Raw genomic sequence first — 15,349 nt, 5'->3', positions numbered from 1 at the left:
CGAGGAGGCAATCAAGCATGCGGCGTCGAAAGCGCAACATCGCTGCGTTTGCAGTCTTTCTGCGCGTTCGTCTGCTTATTTCTTCAAGCTCGAAGAGTGCACCGTTGCTTCGCGATATTTCTGGAGGAAATGGGAATCAGGTGCAAGGATTTCAACTTATGAGTACAGCCTCCTGCAATATGAAAGACATACTGGGAGTGCGGACGATTCAATTCTGCCTTGGGCATCAGGCCAAAGCCCTAAAGAAGCGCATAGTCATGACTACATTTTTGTTTTCTGGTGTAAAATGTCAGAACAGGCGCTGCCAAAATAATTATTAGTTAATTAATTATATTTAATTATTATTAATAATAATTAAATAGTTATATCGAAGTTCTTCAAATGAAGGATAAAATAAGCTGAACGAGAGTATAAATGAAGTTGACTAGGAATACATTCGTTCGTGTGAAGGTTGGCACAGATCTCGTGCTTCAGAGACAGTAATCGTAAGTATTGTTCGCCTTTCAAACATGCCGACTTACCGCTGTCCGGCATGTTTAAAAGGCCGAGGAAAGTATACAAGACGGTCGTCCGGCATAAAATAGGTAGAACGAAATAATTCTGGAAAATGAGGACACATTCGAAGTCGAAAAGTTACTGGCTGGAGCGCGAAGAATGCGCTACCCGGCGATTTATCGGCATTGCCATCTAAGTAGGAGGGAAAAAGAATCCAGAAGAAGCTCGAATGTATAAAATCAGATTTATTTCAGGCGAAGAGCACGGTCATGCACCATAATAAAAGCATGCAAAAAACACGGCTAAGAAAGTGTACACATACTGCATGCGGGAGTGGAATAAAGTCTCTAGGAGATCACACCGTGGTATTCTTCGGTACAGAGTCCAGGACAGGTCGACGAACAGAGGCAGCCGCCTTTGTCGCAACGGTCGCCGAAAGGGAAGGTGGCTGGGAAGTCGTGACAGTCGTAGCTGGAGGAACGGAAACCGCGACTGTAGAGACAGGAACAATGGTGGCGGGTTCTGCGGCACCAGCACCTCCCAAAGAGGAGGGAGGAACAGAAGCTGCGTCTGTGGAGGGGGCGACAGGAACAGTGGTGACGTTTCCAGGAGCCACACCTGCCGAAGTTGTGGGAGGGGCGACCGACGAAACGTCTTCAGCGCCGAGCGTCGTGGCTGGAGCAGCGGAACCGATAATAGGGGCCGCAGCAGAAGCCAGGAAACTTCCCAAAGCAGCAACCGGGGCGGGAACACCGAAGGGAAACAACTGACTTCCCAAGGCCGGAGTCTGGTCAGCAGTGACAAACTGACCGTCAGCAGGAGACAAGTTGGCCGGGACGACGGAACCGACGGTAGCAGTAGGAAGTTCTTGGTTCCCGTGGATGATGAAGATAGGGATGCTGCCGACCGGAGATATTTGGCCGTTGTGGACAGTTTCGACCTCGTGGCTGACGTGGCCGTGGGATGCAGCGTGACCGTGGACGCCAATGGTACCGTGGTTGTGGGTCCAGTCGTGGCCATGAACAGTAGTATCAACGTGGTTGTGGGAGCCGTCGTGGCCATGAACAGTAGTATCAACGTGGTTGTGGGAGCCGTCGTGGCCATGAACAGCAGTATCAACGTGGTTGTGCACAGCAGCATGGCCGTGATGCTGGAAGGGAACGTTGTTCTGCGCTGTCCGGTTGAGCCATACGGAAGCGTTGTGCAGAAGGGCCACCACAGGATTCACGACGCTGGTGACGACGCTTCCGAAGCCGGCTGTGATATTCCCCACGACCTGCTGTTGCGTATGGACCAGAGACGAGACGACGCCGGAAGTGTCACCGGTGGAGCCGACGGCAGTCGGCTGAGGAACAGTCTGCACCACAGGAAAGTTCACGATTTGCCCGATTAGGATTGGTACGGTTTCGACCTTGACGGTTTCGGCGGGAGCGACCACCGCTGGTGAAGGCACTTCGTGACTGGGCAGGTTGTGCTCGTGGCCGTGCTGGTGAACATGGCTGTGCTCGTTCGTCATGTCATGAACGACGTGCGCCTGATGGTCATGGTGGTGGTGGTGGTGAGCGTCATGACCAGCGACATTGGTCTGGACATCCAGGGAAGTGCCGAAGGTTCGCGGCCCGTCCTGGCACCCTCCGACGGCGAAGACTGCTGAGAGGATGAACACGAAAACTGGCTGCATCGTGTTGTCGTCTTGTTGTCCGTCCTGGGAATGCTTGCTGGGGCACGGGAGATCCCTCCTTTTGTAGCATGTCCCTGGACAATCATCGGTCCTGATTGGATGTGGGTATGGCCAATGAACGGTGGGCACATGGCTTCGTGACGTCGGGTTTGACTGCAAGCTACCTAGAGGCTGCCAGTCATGCCACTTTCTTGATTTTTGACAGACAATCAGTCACCGCCGTAACTTTTTTGCTTCGTTGTCAATCTGGTGAAAGCACCTTAACACCGAACCGCGCTTTTTTTTTTTCAGTGAGTCACTCATTTAGTAGCCGCTGACGTTTATAATAATTGCTTCTTTGGGTATAATCGTGCTCTTATTTTATTGTTTTACCTGAAGAGCGCCGTAAAACTGTATTATCGATTTGCATGCGAAATTAGTCGACAGTTACGGTAGCAAAGAGAGCGGCCAATAGAAACCTTCCAAAAGTCACATGCCGATTATATGACTGTCGTGACTCGTAACTACTACACAATGGCGAAAAAACTGACATCGTGGAACGTGCAAGTCATTCCTTAAGATAGCGAATGTCGGAGCGCGCCCAACACTGGAAGCCCATGAGTCAATAAAACAGCGTCAAAAGTGCAACGTGATTGCGCTCATTACTTTTATTTTTTCTGTGGTTGTTTTCGCCTTTTAATCTAACCAAATGCATAAAGTGTATCGTGATGTTGCGGTTTCAGTGCGCCATTGTGCAAGGATCGGGAAGCCGTTTGAAAGGGGTCTATTCAAGAAACATAATAATAATAATAATAAAATAATAATAATAATAATAATAATAATAATAGTTTATTCAATTACACGTAATGTTAAAGACCGAGAAAAAATTTCCGAGGACACCTGAGTTGTGAATGCGGAAGCATTCTCGGCGCTGCGAGGAGCAGAATTCGCTGGTGACTGTTGCGCCGCTGTGTGAGGCAGCGGCGGAAGTGCGAAGCTCGGCACGGCGCCGGGTGTGCGAAACTCGGCGTGGAGCGGGCTGAAATCACGTGTCCTCTCATCTTCATCATCGCCTTAGCTGCGGGCAACGTTACTAAAACACTCAGTTGGGAAACTCCCATAGAGAGACCTTTGAAAAAATGTCCCCAATCCGTCTCCGAGCACCGAGCTAATGACGAACACAACGCCACCATTTCTCCCGCAGCGGCCACTCGAGGAACTGCACGTGACTTCTATTTTGGCTTTAAAGGGATACTTCAACGAAATTTGAAATATTCCCGTCGTGTTCAAAAATAGGTTGAATATGATCCACAATATCCGTAAATGACAATCGCACGTTTGTATTTTGATCCTGGTGGCTGTATTTTTCGTTATAAACGACCACTCTGGCAAGCGCTCGGAGAAGGCCCAGCTTAGAGCACGTGACATCCAACGCAATCGTGACGTAGGTCGTCTCAAGACGAGCAAAGCTACGGCGAGGCTGACGTCGAGAGGATGGCCTAGTCGTTCCAGCCACCGAAGCGGCTGCTTTTGTACGAATTTTGAGTGGCGGGTCAATCTTCTATAATCTTCTAGGGGGACAATAGCGACTTCTGCGACACAGAAAAGGGGTTCTCGGGAAGAGGGGAGTTCCTCCTTCCCCCCTTCTCTCGTCGTGGCCGGAGACGAGACAACCTCCGTCACTAGCTGTCAAGGTTCCTAGACGAGCATTACAAACGAGGCGTTAGCGACATCCACCAGGTGCTCTTTGCTAATCGTTAAATTCGTTTTAAAATTCCTTTTCGAGACTTTTTTAACAAGATATTGGTATATTCCATGTGATACTGCTCTTTTGAACACATAGAGACCAACAAATGAGCGCCGAAATTTCGTTGCAGTATCCCTTTAAAGGGGTTATGACACGCCAAAAATAAAATATTACATAACCATACTGCTAGGACCCATTGTAGGTTCCTGTAATCCTGCTAAATTTGTTTTGGAAAAGGCGCGATAATTACGTGGATAAATCGATTTATATGCGGGCCCCTCGGAGGGGCAGATCCGGGCGGACCTGGAGGCTGATGACGTAGCCAGCCTCCAGCGTGGTGTCTACTTGCACGCACTCACAGACTTGGCTCTCTTGGCGTATCGAGCCTCAGCTTCCTCGTTTCCCTTCCACGTTTCCAGCATCCGGTCTGTGACGATTACGTCTACGGCATCGATCGCCTTGTCGAAGTGTTCGACATTGATCGCAGCAGCGATGAGAGTGATTGCTATCAAGAGATGTTGGAAGCTGTTCATTTTGACTGCGACCCGCTGCCGACCAGCTCCAGCGACGACGAGTTCGCCGTGGTCACCGTCGTCCGGGAATGTCTCGCAGGCGCATGCAGGGTGGAAGGTCAACCGGCCGGGGGGCGAGAGCGAGAATAGCTTTCAGTTTACCGAGCTGTTTGAGCGGTTTTGTTCGTACCGCGACGAGAAGAACTTGGGCGATCATGGGGGCGCCTAAAATGAGAGTGTGTTCATGGTCACGTGGTTTATGGACACCATGGTGTGACTAACTTGAGCAGTGTTGCCTGGTCGCCAGATGAAAATTATCAAAATTCGTAAATTGAATATTGCAATTATCAGAGCTCTAAAAATTGCGTAACTTGGTGTACATACTAAGTAGCCTATGAGCATTCCATTTCAAGAATAATCTATCCGTTTAATTTGTCATAACCCCTTTAAGAACAGATACAGCGGTAGAGGTTACAGCGGTAGAGGTTACAGCGGTAGAGGTTACAGCGGTAGAGGTTACAGCGGTAGAGGTTACAGCGGTAGAGGTTACAGCGGTAGAGGTTACAGCGGTAGAGGTTACAGCGGTAGAGGTTACAGCGGTAGAGGTTACAGCGGTAGAGGTTACAGGGGTGCCACCCCCATCTCCCCAGCGGACGCGCCGCGTTGAGTTACCGAAGTTAAAATGCACCTAGGTCGGGACGCGCTACCTGAAAGGCCCGCTGAGGCATGGTTGTATAAAAACAATATTAATTGTTCCGCAAAAACTTGCGAACTAAAGATGATAAAAACCTCACGCGCCCATCATTTGGTACTAAACTCCAATAAATTTCATACAAAAAGAGTCTTTTCCGTTTGTTTTTACGCAAAAACAGGCTTTCAAAAAGCTCGAGGTGACTATAGTACAGACAAACGAAAAAGAGTGGCGCTGTTGTCGCATTTAGCTCGGTCTCGGTGGACGCCAGCGGCCCAGGTTTCGACGGCGAGTTTCCCAACTGAGTGTTTTAGTAACGTTGGCTGCGGGTAACGGATGACGACGTTAGAACTCAAAGCGTAACGTTAGGCCTAACGTCAAGCCGGGGGGGCCAGGGCGGTTGACGAAGTTAAACCTCAAAGAGTAACGGTAGGCCTAACGTTAGGCGTAACGTCAAGCCAGCGAATACCCGGTTCCCCCCCCCCCCCCCCCCCCTTTTCCCCCCAATCTCCCGCTGCGCCGCCAGCAGTTCGTTTGGCCCCTTAGCAACGATGACGCCGTTGCTATGGAACCACATGACGCTTCGCAGTCAATGAAAATTTAGGTGCAGTTTTTCTACTACAGGCGATTACCGACAACTCCGGCTTCGCTCCATAAGACAGTTAAATCTTTCGCACTAAAAAGTCACGCTCGACGATTTAACGGGCTCGCTGCTCCAATGCATTTCGCACCAGTAGGGTAAAAACACACACACATCACACATAATTAAGCAGTACTATCAGTTGACACTATCAAAGTACGAATCTGCGCTACACCAATTGCCCAATAACAATAAAGGTAAAGAGACAAAAAATTAGACGGACACGCAAAACTATATGTATTTGTGAATGGTTCGTGATTACCTCAGCAACTGTAGCTTTATGCACGGTCTGAATACATTAAATATATAATTCTTGGGATTCGGTAGGTTAACTTTTTTTTTCGAGTGTCCAATTGTCAGGTTGGTGTCTGCCGTACATCCGTACGTCGCTGCACACTTCATCAAAAAGAAATTTTTACTTTTCTATATCAATCCTTGTGGATAGCCTAAAGCTGTGGAGGCTATGAATACAGATATTATAATTTATAAAGCTTGCACAGGTGTCCTGTGCGCGCAAGATGAGGTGTATTTACGTGTATTTGTTTTTAAACCGTTTGTTAGGCTTTCTTTCTTTTCGATATTTATCGCAGTGGTCATAACTTATACTTAGGGTTCTGTGCCTTCGGTAAATACCGATAAACCCCGAAAATCAACCCCCGTGCTGGTTTTTTCAAAACCGGTAAAAACCGAAAAAAAAAACCGAATTTAAGCTGGGCTTGAACAAGAAAAAAAAAAAGTTTCACAGAAAGATTTTTTTTTTTTTTTTTACCCGATGCACAATCTGCACTGAACCGTCGGCAAGGATGGGTTTTTTTTCATCCATGTCTTGTTTTTTTCATCATAAGCCCCGTTCCGATACCAAAAATTGACACCGAAAAGCAATCTGTGTGGGAAAGAAAACCCGGACTTGAAGAAAAAGGAATTCCGGAAGTACAAAACCCTACTAATCTTAGCGACCTTCAGCAAACCGTTGCCGGGTTCGGCGTACCGCACTACCAGAGCCTTTGAAGCTTGCTTTTAAGCGCGCGCCCCGTGGTCACGGTACCATCCGGGCGCGCACTTAAAAGCATGCTTCAAAGGCTCCGGTAGTGCGGCACGCCGAACGCGGCAACGGTTTGCTAAAGGTCGCTAATAGAGAGTTTCAGTAGATCGTGTTTTCAGGCCACGCTACTCGTAGCGGGGGCTCGCGCTGCCACTTCGATGCTTGCTCTGAAGCGCGCGCTCGTAGCGGTAGCGGGCTCTTGAAAACGATCTACTAAAACTCCCTGTTAACTAGAGTTTCGTGTTTTCAGTAAGTACTGGCTGGATTCATCAAAACGGCGGAAAACCTAAAAACACCGAATCAGGGCCCTCCCTGAATATATAAATACAAGAAATAAAGTTTGGCGGTGAGAAGAAAAGACTTCGGCTTCATCTTGTGTTGACCGGGCAGCGTGTTGGGACCAGTGTTGTAAGCGTTAACGAAAAAAAGTAACGAAATACGCTACTCGTTACTTACAAATAAAAGTAACGCGCTACCGACCTACGTTACCTCAAAACATAAGGAACGCGTTACCGTCACCGATAAAAAGTAACGTATTTCACTTTTGCGTTACTTGTTTTAATTATGAATTAACACGTTTTACTAATTTGACGGTACAGGGTTGCATAGACGCCGTATTTCAAGAAATATTATGTTCACGGAGAAACTGAACGTAATTATTATATACATTTTTACTGTTTCGCCTAAATACTCACGAGAAAAAAGTGAAAGCCGTTTACAACTCCCTGTAACGCCGAATTTGAGCGCAGCTCTTGAGGAGGAGAAGGGAAGGGTACTGGGGGGGTGGGTCACGTGACCTTGGGGGTCACGTGACGATGCCGATGACGTCATCAGTGACGCCACTGGTGCGTCATCAGTGACGATAACGATGCGGATACCGATGACATCATCAGTGATGATGACGATGCGGATGCCGGTGACGTCACTGATGACGTCATCAGCGATGATGACGATGCGGATGCCGGTGACGTCATCAGTGACATCACTGATGACGTCGTCAGTGACGATGACGTCATCGCATCGTCATCAGTGATGATGACGATGACAATGCGGATGCCGGTGACGTCATCAGTGATGATGACGATGACGATGCGGATGCCGGTGACGTCATCAGTGACGATGACGATGACGATGTGGATGCCGGTGACGACATCAGTGACGTCACTGATGACGTCATCAGTGATGATGACGATGACGATGCGGATGCCGGTGACGTCATCAGTGATGATGACGATGTGGATGCCGGTGACGTCATCAGTGATGATGACGATGATGATGTGGATGCCGGTGACGTCATCAGTGATGATGACGTCATCAGTGATGATGACGATGACGATGTGGATGCCGGTGACGTCATCAGTGACGATGACGTCATTGGGGGTCACGCGACATCGGCGGGGGTCACGTGACTTCGGGGGGTCACGTGCCCCCCACGAGGTCACGTGACCCCGGTGGGGGGCTCGCGCGGTGCATTATGGGACATTTCCCATGATGCACCGGGGTCACGTGACCTCGGGGGGTCACGTGCCCCCCACGAGGTCACGTGACCCCGGTGGGGGGCTCGCGCGGTACATTATGGGACATTTCCCATGATGCACCGCGCGGTTACGCCGACGGCGACGGCGACGGCGACGGCGACGCCGACGCCGCTCAAGCTGGAAACGGGCCCCTAAGAGCTGCGCTCTAAAAACGCAAATAAAAACACACAAACAAACAAAAAATGTATACATGACTTGGCGCCTAAAAACACAAAAACATTGAACTGTTTGAACTGTTTGAACGTCCCGCTCTTTCGCAAGCAGGTGACGACAGTCGCTCGTTGTTTGAGATCTCCGCCTCTGCGGCATGTTCCCGGCGGGCATTCATCTGTGACGCCAGAAAAAAGGCCAATCAGAGGCCTCGGATTCGCCCCATTCTTTTTGACTAGAGAACCTCAAGTAAGAGTGTGCTCAACTGCTCACCCGGGGTAAGTACGTGTTTATGGGCGCCATTAAATTGCAAACTTTGCTGTGGGTCTATGGGACTACGGGTGGCTTTTCAACGTAACTCCGATTATAAACAGCCCTGTAGATGCTTGAATATTTTACGAGAGGAATAAAATAACACTTTTTTTTCGACACCATTTTTGTTCCGATAGGATAAGTATTTTCTTAATGCGAAAAAGGGTGTAATCCGCCATCTCTAACGCCGCCATTAAATGGCAAACGCTCTCTATGGTTTGAGTTGAACCCCCCTCTATACTGACAAAGCCTGGCAGATCGCCACGACAGCGTGTAGTTGGTCAGCCACTTAAAGTTGCGACGAGTCACCCGCTGTAGATGAGCAATTAATTTAGCCAGTGTAGTACAACTGCTAGCCTGGGGTCTTTAACGAGCACCACCCAGTAGTGATACACGACCGCACGCCGGTACGATGCTCATCGATATCGAAACGGGCAGGGGTGGAGATTGAGCCCAGAATCCCTGGGTTCTGCAGCGCGTGCTTTCGCTCCACGTACTCCGAGCTGGCGTGCGCTAGCCCACTCGGCCACCGATCCCCCAGACGCGGGTGCCGAAATTGAAAAGGTAGAGCGGCAGACAACAGATAAGAGGAGAGCCACGTGACGGGCGCCCCGCTGCGGCGAGACGCCGAAACACACTTCTCCCGAGCGATGAAATGTACGCTCGTGCTCCTCGCGTTCCTCGCGCTACCGCTTCTTTTCTCCTCGGGTTTGAAAACCGCGATTCAGGTCCTCGCCGCTGCAAAAGCTTGTCCATGCTCCCCGAGGAGTGCTCTGTGCAACGAGATCATCGCACTCCAAATCTGCGACCGGGCACTCTATGGCTCCGTCGTCGAACTGCATGCCAGGTTTTGAGATTCTAGAGGAGCCTATGGTCGAACAAACTAGCTCTTACTTGAGGCTCTCTATTTTGGACACGTGCGCCACGGAGAACACAAATAAATACCTATCACGGCGAACATTTTTGTTTATTTTAATATGTGTATTGTCTAACTTAATTGTCGAAATTGGGAACTTTTTTGCGCTCTCCCAGTTCGTGGAATACAGCTAGATTTAGTGTTCACGCGCCGGTTACTTCAAGTTTAGTCGGAAACAGTGAGGCATTCGCAAACAGATGCTCCAGGTGCCCATAAAAAGCAATCAGATGAAAGGTACGCAAAACGCAGCTGCACACTAAGAAAACGTCAACGCGAACACAGGGAACACGTACTTCCTACACAAGCAAACGGACGAGCTCCACGAAATGTAAATCAAATTCCAAAAAAAGCCTATCCTTTATAGTTCCATCAGAGGGACACACTACTTGCAGGCCGCCATTTTGGGACTCTTCGAGAGGTTGTTGTGACGACTCTAGAGGACTCATACTCGAAGAAATCTCGACCTATACCGCAGATTTTCACTAGCTATGAAAATACTAACAAAGTTCACGGTTGATGAAAAACTGAAACCACATGCGTTGCACCGTTTCGTACATTTTTTTTTTTTTTGCAAATGAGGAGAAAGAAAAAGACATTAAATTGGCTATTCCTATTTCATGCGCGCTGCCCGCGTTGTCTATATCTTGCTTATCTGCCGGATTTAGGAGGCCATAACCTGGAAAATGCGCGCGTGCAAGGTCTTGGCTGACTTGTTAGCAATTAGCGGCGAGATGTTTTAGTGGCGCCCTCCTACGGTTCCCCCTTGGGACGTCTTTACCTTGCAAACAACAAGTTCGATGGTGGTTGTAAATAGCATGGTGTAAGCTTGAAATCATTGCGCTCTCAAAGGAACACTGCCAACACCGTCAAAATTAAAGTTCTTTCATTCCTCTTATTTCCGTCGATGATAAATCCTTTTCTGACGTCATAGACAGCGTTCGGCCAATCGTGCGGTCGACCGCACGATTTATACGATACTGGCGACGTGCGGTCGTATAAATTCGTATCGTATAAATTTTCATGACGATGCTGATGAGAATTCGTTTTTTGGTTCCCGTGTCTATAGGTTATTCGGAATAATTATTTAATGTCATCTACATCGATGGAACGCCTATGAATGTGTTCACGTAGCATGCTGTATGCCCAATCTTCGACAAAGACAGCATTTTCCCTCTACTTTGGGAACGGAGTAGCCAAATCGCTATATAAACACGTTTTTCGGCGGAACATGCCTGGAAAGTACAGTCGCTAACAGTATGGGGGACCCACTCGAACCGTATACATCAAGGCAAGCGAGTGTCAAAGACTGCATACGCAGTCGGTGAGACTTACGGGCCAAGAGCGGGTTGAAATCTTGCTACAGCGAAGCCACAAAAGCGGAGGAAACCACACGGAATGTAACGAAACAAGAAGGAAATAGAGTAAAAACTGTGCCTTTTTTTTATTGTTGAGCAAGGAGAGTCGCAGAATGTAAGAACGCGTACAAAACAGCTGTACAAAAAGCGTACAGAACGCGGTACGTAAAAACGCGATGCAATGCGAGGACACAAGCGGCAGCGTTCCATGAACCCATGGACAGGTCTCGGGGCAGTGGCGGGAACGGCCGGCAAAGGTGACGATGTCGCCGCAGCAGTGAGACCATCAGAATTCAAGGGACCACCGGATGTCTGCCATCATGATTAGCGGCGGCCGTAGACAGGACCTCGGAAGAGCGGGATGCGGTCAAAGGGACAAAGTCACCCAGAATTGGGGCCACTGCACCAGCTGCGCCAGCCAGTCAGAAAGTCTCCAAGAAGAAAGGATCCAGGTACAGGAAAGCTGAAGAACTGGCTGTCCGAGACCGTAGCAGCGTTGCGCAAGAAGAATTGTCCACCAATAGGCGTCAGGCTGAAGGAATTTGGGAGGGTAGCAGCGATGGAAGGCTCTGGAAACGAAGCTTGGTTCTTGATGATCAGCACCGGGATACCACTGACCGAGGACGCTTGCCCAACGCCGTGACGGGTGCCGATGCCTCCGTGGCTGCCGCGGACGCCCGCGCGACTGCCGTTGCCGCGACCGTGGATGTGACCGGCGTGCTTGCAAACCTTCGTGTGCTGGTGGGTAGAGACGTTGCTCAGCGAAGTTCGGTGGAGCCAGAGTGAAGCGTCGCGAAGCAAGGCCGCTACTGGCTTCACAACGCTGCTGAAGAGTGTGCTCAAATCGGAGGTTAGGTTGCCCATAACTTGCTGCTGCGCGTACGAAACTCTTTTCGCAACGTCGGCGGTGGAAGCAACGACTGGCTGCGGAGCTGTCTGGATGACAGGAAAGTTGATGATCTGGCCGACGAGAACTGTCTGCACCATGACAGCACGAGAAGGCCCGGTCACAGCGGCCCCAGATTTAACTTGCTGACCGCGCGAGTCTCGATGCTGCCGCCGTCCCATACCACCTGGAACGACGGGAGTTCGGTGGTCGCTGCGGTGGGCATCGTGGTTGCCGGAGGTTCCAGCACCGAAATGATCTTTCCCACTGACGATGATGGCGACCACGACAAGGAGGAGGGTGGCCTTCATCTTCCCTCGGCGTCTGGCCTGGCTGTGCGGCCGTGCGGTCGAAACTCGTCTGTTTTATAGCGTGGTCTCGAAAACTACTACTCTTAGTTTCGCCTTTAAAATGCCGTTTGCAGCCGACGCTACAGATCCGATGGAACCAATCAAGTAGAGCTCCGAACCTGCATCGTCATGGCGTTCATCGTCTTTGTACGTTAGATATCACCGATTCAACCAATCACGCACTATGAAGGCTCCCTGATCCTGCGTTTTCTTTTTCCCCGCGTGTGATTGGTTTAGCTTGTGACAACAAATGCGCAAAGAAAACGAGCGCCATGATGATGCACTTTTGATGGTGCTTGCTTGGCAACCATCGGTTTGTAGCGTAAAGCTGCGGTCGAACTTAGAGTAAAACGGAGTTACCCGTTTAAGACGGCGTGCCTTTTTTAGCCAGTGAGGGGAGCGCTCATTACGTCGTCGCGTCGAATCGTTGCGTGCCATCGTAGGTCGCAACAAGAAGGCAAAGCTGCTTCATATCGTAGTTCCACGGTAAAGCGCCGGCCCACGGTATACGCGGCATCAAACAAGCTTGCACTCGAACGACGCGGTGAAGATATCTGAATGTGTCGGTCATCGTGTATTGAGATTTCAACCACGTGTATTTTGAAGTGGGCTGTAAACTTCGATTGAAAGCACCTTAATTATTTCCGAGACACTGACCAAAATGTTTACACAAATTCTCAGCGTACTGTGCGGGCTCGTTCCACTATGGCACACCTAAGCACACGGTAACCATTCAATTCGATTAGGCCTGTTTTCACTCGGCCAGGGTGCGTGAGCGTTCCGTAAGACGCACCCAACGTTACTGGAATAACGCAGTTGGGAAACTGCAGTACAAAAAAAAAAAAAAAAATGCTTTCTGAAAGCTCAAGGTGACCACAGTAAAGAAAAAGGGATTGAGCCGCCATCTTGGCACCTCGAGACTGGGGCTGTGTTCCAAAATTTACTCGATCCGACTCCGGAGTAAAAGTTTCAAAACTTACTCACGCTTACTCGATGACGTCATAACTCGCGTTTCAGAACGGGGTTGTTTACTCCGGAGTAATTAGTCACGCTACCCTCCTCGATCGGGGGGTAACGCCGAATCAAATCGAGTAAATACGTCATGTGATTTGTTCGTCGTCTGTTTTCTGCGCCGACAGTCGTCAAAGCTCGTTTGCTCCGTTGGCTTTGGCGGCAGACGTTCGAAATAACAAAAAATGAGGTCCAGTCATTTATGTGTGGTTATTGCACTTTGCTGTTTTCAACTCAGGAATTGATTGCACCACATCCAGACCGTGTACCTCTCCTCAGGAAGGTATACTTGTCATTATCAGAGTGCGAGCGTAAACAGGAGCTTCCCCGCATCCTCGTCCTGGGCGTTAGAGGGAGCTCCGTATTCTTACGTTAAAAGATGAAAATATTCGAATGCAGTAGATAATGTGGAAGTCTTTTGTTTTTTTGTTTGTTTTTTTTTCTCCCCAGAGTGCGTGTAATGAGAGGATAACGGTTGTAAAGCAGGGAAGGAATGGAAGATTTTATGTATACGATCAGTCCACAACCCCACCACATCTCCCTCCCTAAGAAATTGTCTATAGTGGTTTCGAAGTGCTCTTTGTGATTTTATAATCAGATTCGCGTGAAAGCGAACGTAAGTTACATATCACTGTTGAGAAGGCCCCATCCGCTCTACCGTTACACCGTGTGGAAGCAATATCCGCAAAACGTAATCGGTGCTAGTTACGATGAGTTGAGGCTGTTTATGGCACCTGGACTAGACTTACAGCGATCGCGCAGATTAATGAAAACAAAAATGTTGATGTCATACTGAAAGGAATAAGCATTTTTTATCTCAATATACAGCCTAAAAAGAAGGTGAGCAAAAGAGCCGGAGCCATCTCAGAAAAAATCGCGTCGTCACTGTCAAAGAAAAACTTCGAAGCGGTTAACATTATCGGCTGTATGTGGTTTCTCCATGATCAAAAGAGATCGTCTGCTATTTTCCGCCATCGCTGCTAACCATCGTCATTTTCACTTCCCTTCGCCCTTTCCCCCCGCCTACTCTGAGGCCTTCGGGCCAGAAGGCGGCATCACAATGAACGTTCTTACAATACAATATGTTTTCTTTTTGCCGTAGCCCAAGACGAAGCCAATCCGCGTTGTATCCCGGTGATTATCCCGGCCGTTCCAAAATCGAGTCGCGGATTGTTTACTCGCGATGTCACGTGGTATTGACCGCTGACTTAGGAGACAGGTTACTCGGGTAAGATTTGGAACATAGCCTGGGAGTTTCGGTCAAGGAGGTTATAAGCAGAGCCTTTTATACTGGGAGAGTTCGGCGGGTGGGAGGGGCTTACGGCCCGCTAGGTCTAGCGGACTCAGCGGGCGCCGCTTCCGCCATGATGTGCCTCCCGGCGAGTGGGTCCCCATTGACATGCGATGTATACGCGTGTAGGTTTTGCCGTTTGCGCTTTTGGTGGCGTAAGGAGAAAGTCGAAAAATCAAGCATTTTGTTACGTTAATCATACGTTAATCATAAACTTACCTCGCACAATCGAGAACTCGGCTTCCAGTCAGCCCTTCTTGGTTTCCCAGATCTTGTGCCTTGCGCGCTTTTCTTTTCCTTGCGGGAACCGGTACATCCTGAACCCCTTTTTCGCGTTGTTCGAGCACCCAACGGCACTGCAGCCCTCCATTTCTTTTTCATCTAACGTCTGGCAGAGTGCAGCGCAGAACGATCATTTTCATCGTCGTCTCTCGCTCCATGGACTCTAGCGAGCCGACTGCCGGCTCGAGTCAGTAGGGCAAACGGGTTTTATCAGCCGCCACCAGCCTTACACCAACAAGGGTGAAGCTTGCAATTTAAGGTTATAATTATAATGCAATTAAATGCAAAGGTGCAATCAAGCTAGACGGCAAGGCACATCATGGCGGATGCGCACAGTTGCCAGACTGTTTGATCAGTGCTGCCAGACTGGCGGCTGGATCAAAGAACCGCCGAACTCTCCCAGTATAAAAGGCTCTGGTTATAAGTACTAGGAGGGGGCACGTTGCAATATGTGTGTAGCCTAGTCATAAA

The 15,349-nt window shown here is 49.3% G+C and overlaps 1 pseudogene; it reads right to left on the bottom strand.

The window, feature by feature from the left end:
* Positions 1-762: 762 nt before the first annotated feature.
* LOC8032989 lies at positions 763-12,255 on the bottom strand (annotated as a pseudogene).
* Between the last annotated feature and the right edge of the window lie 3,094 nt (positions 12,256-15,349).

The sequence above is a fragment of the Ixodes scapularis genome, unplaced genomic scaffold, assembly GCF_016920785.2.
Source record: "Ixodes scapularis isolate PalLabHiFi unplaced genomic scaffold, ASM1692078v2 PGA_scaffold4__175_contigs__length_147842914, whole genome shotgun sequence".
In the NCBI taxonomy this organism is placed as follows: domain Eukaryota; kingdom Metazoa; phylum Arthropoda; class Arachnida; order Ixodida; family Ixodidae; genus Ixodes; species Ixodes scapularis.
Note: the sequence above shows the minus strand (reverse complement) of the source record. Positions and strands in the feature narration are given on the sequence as shown.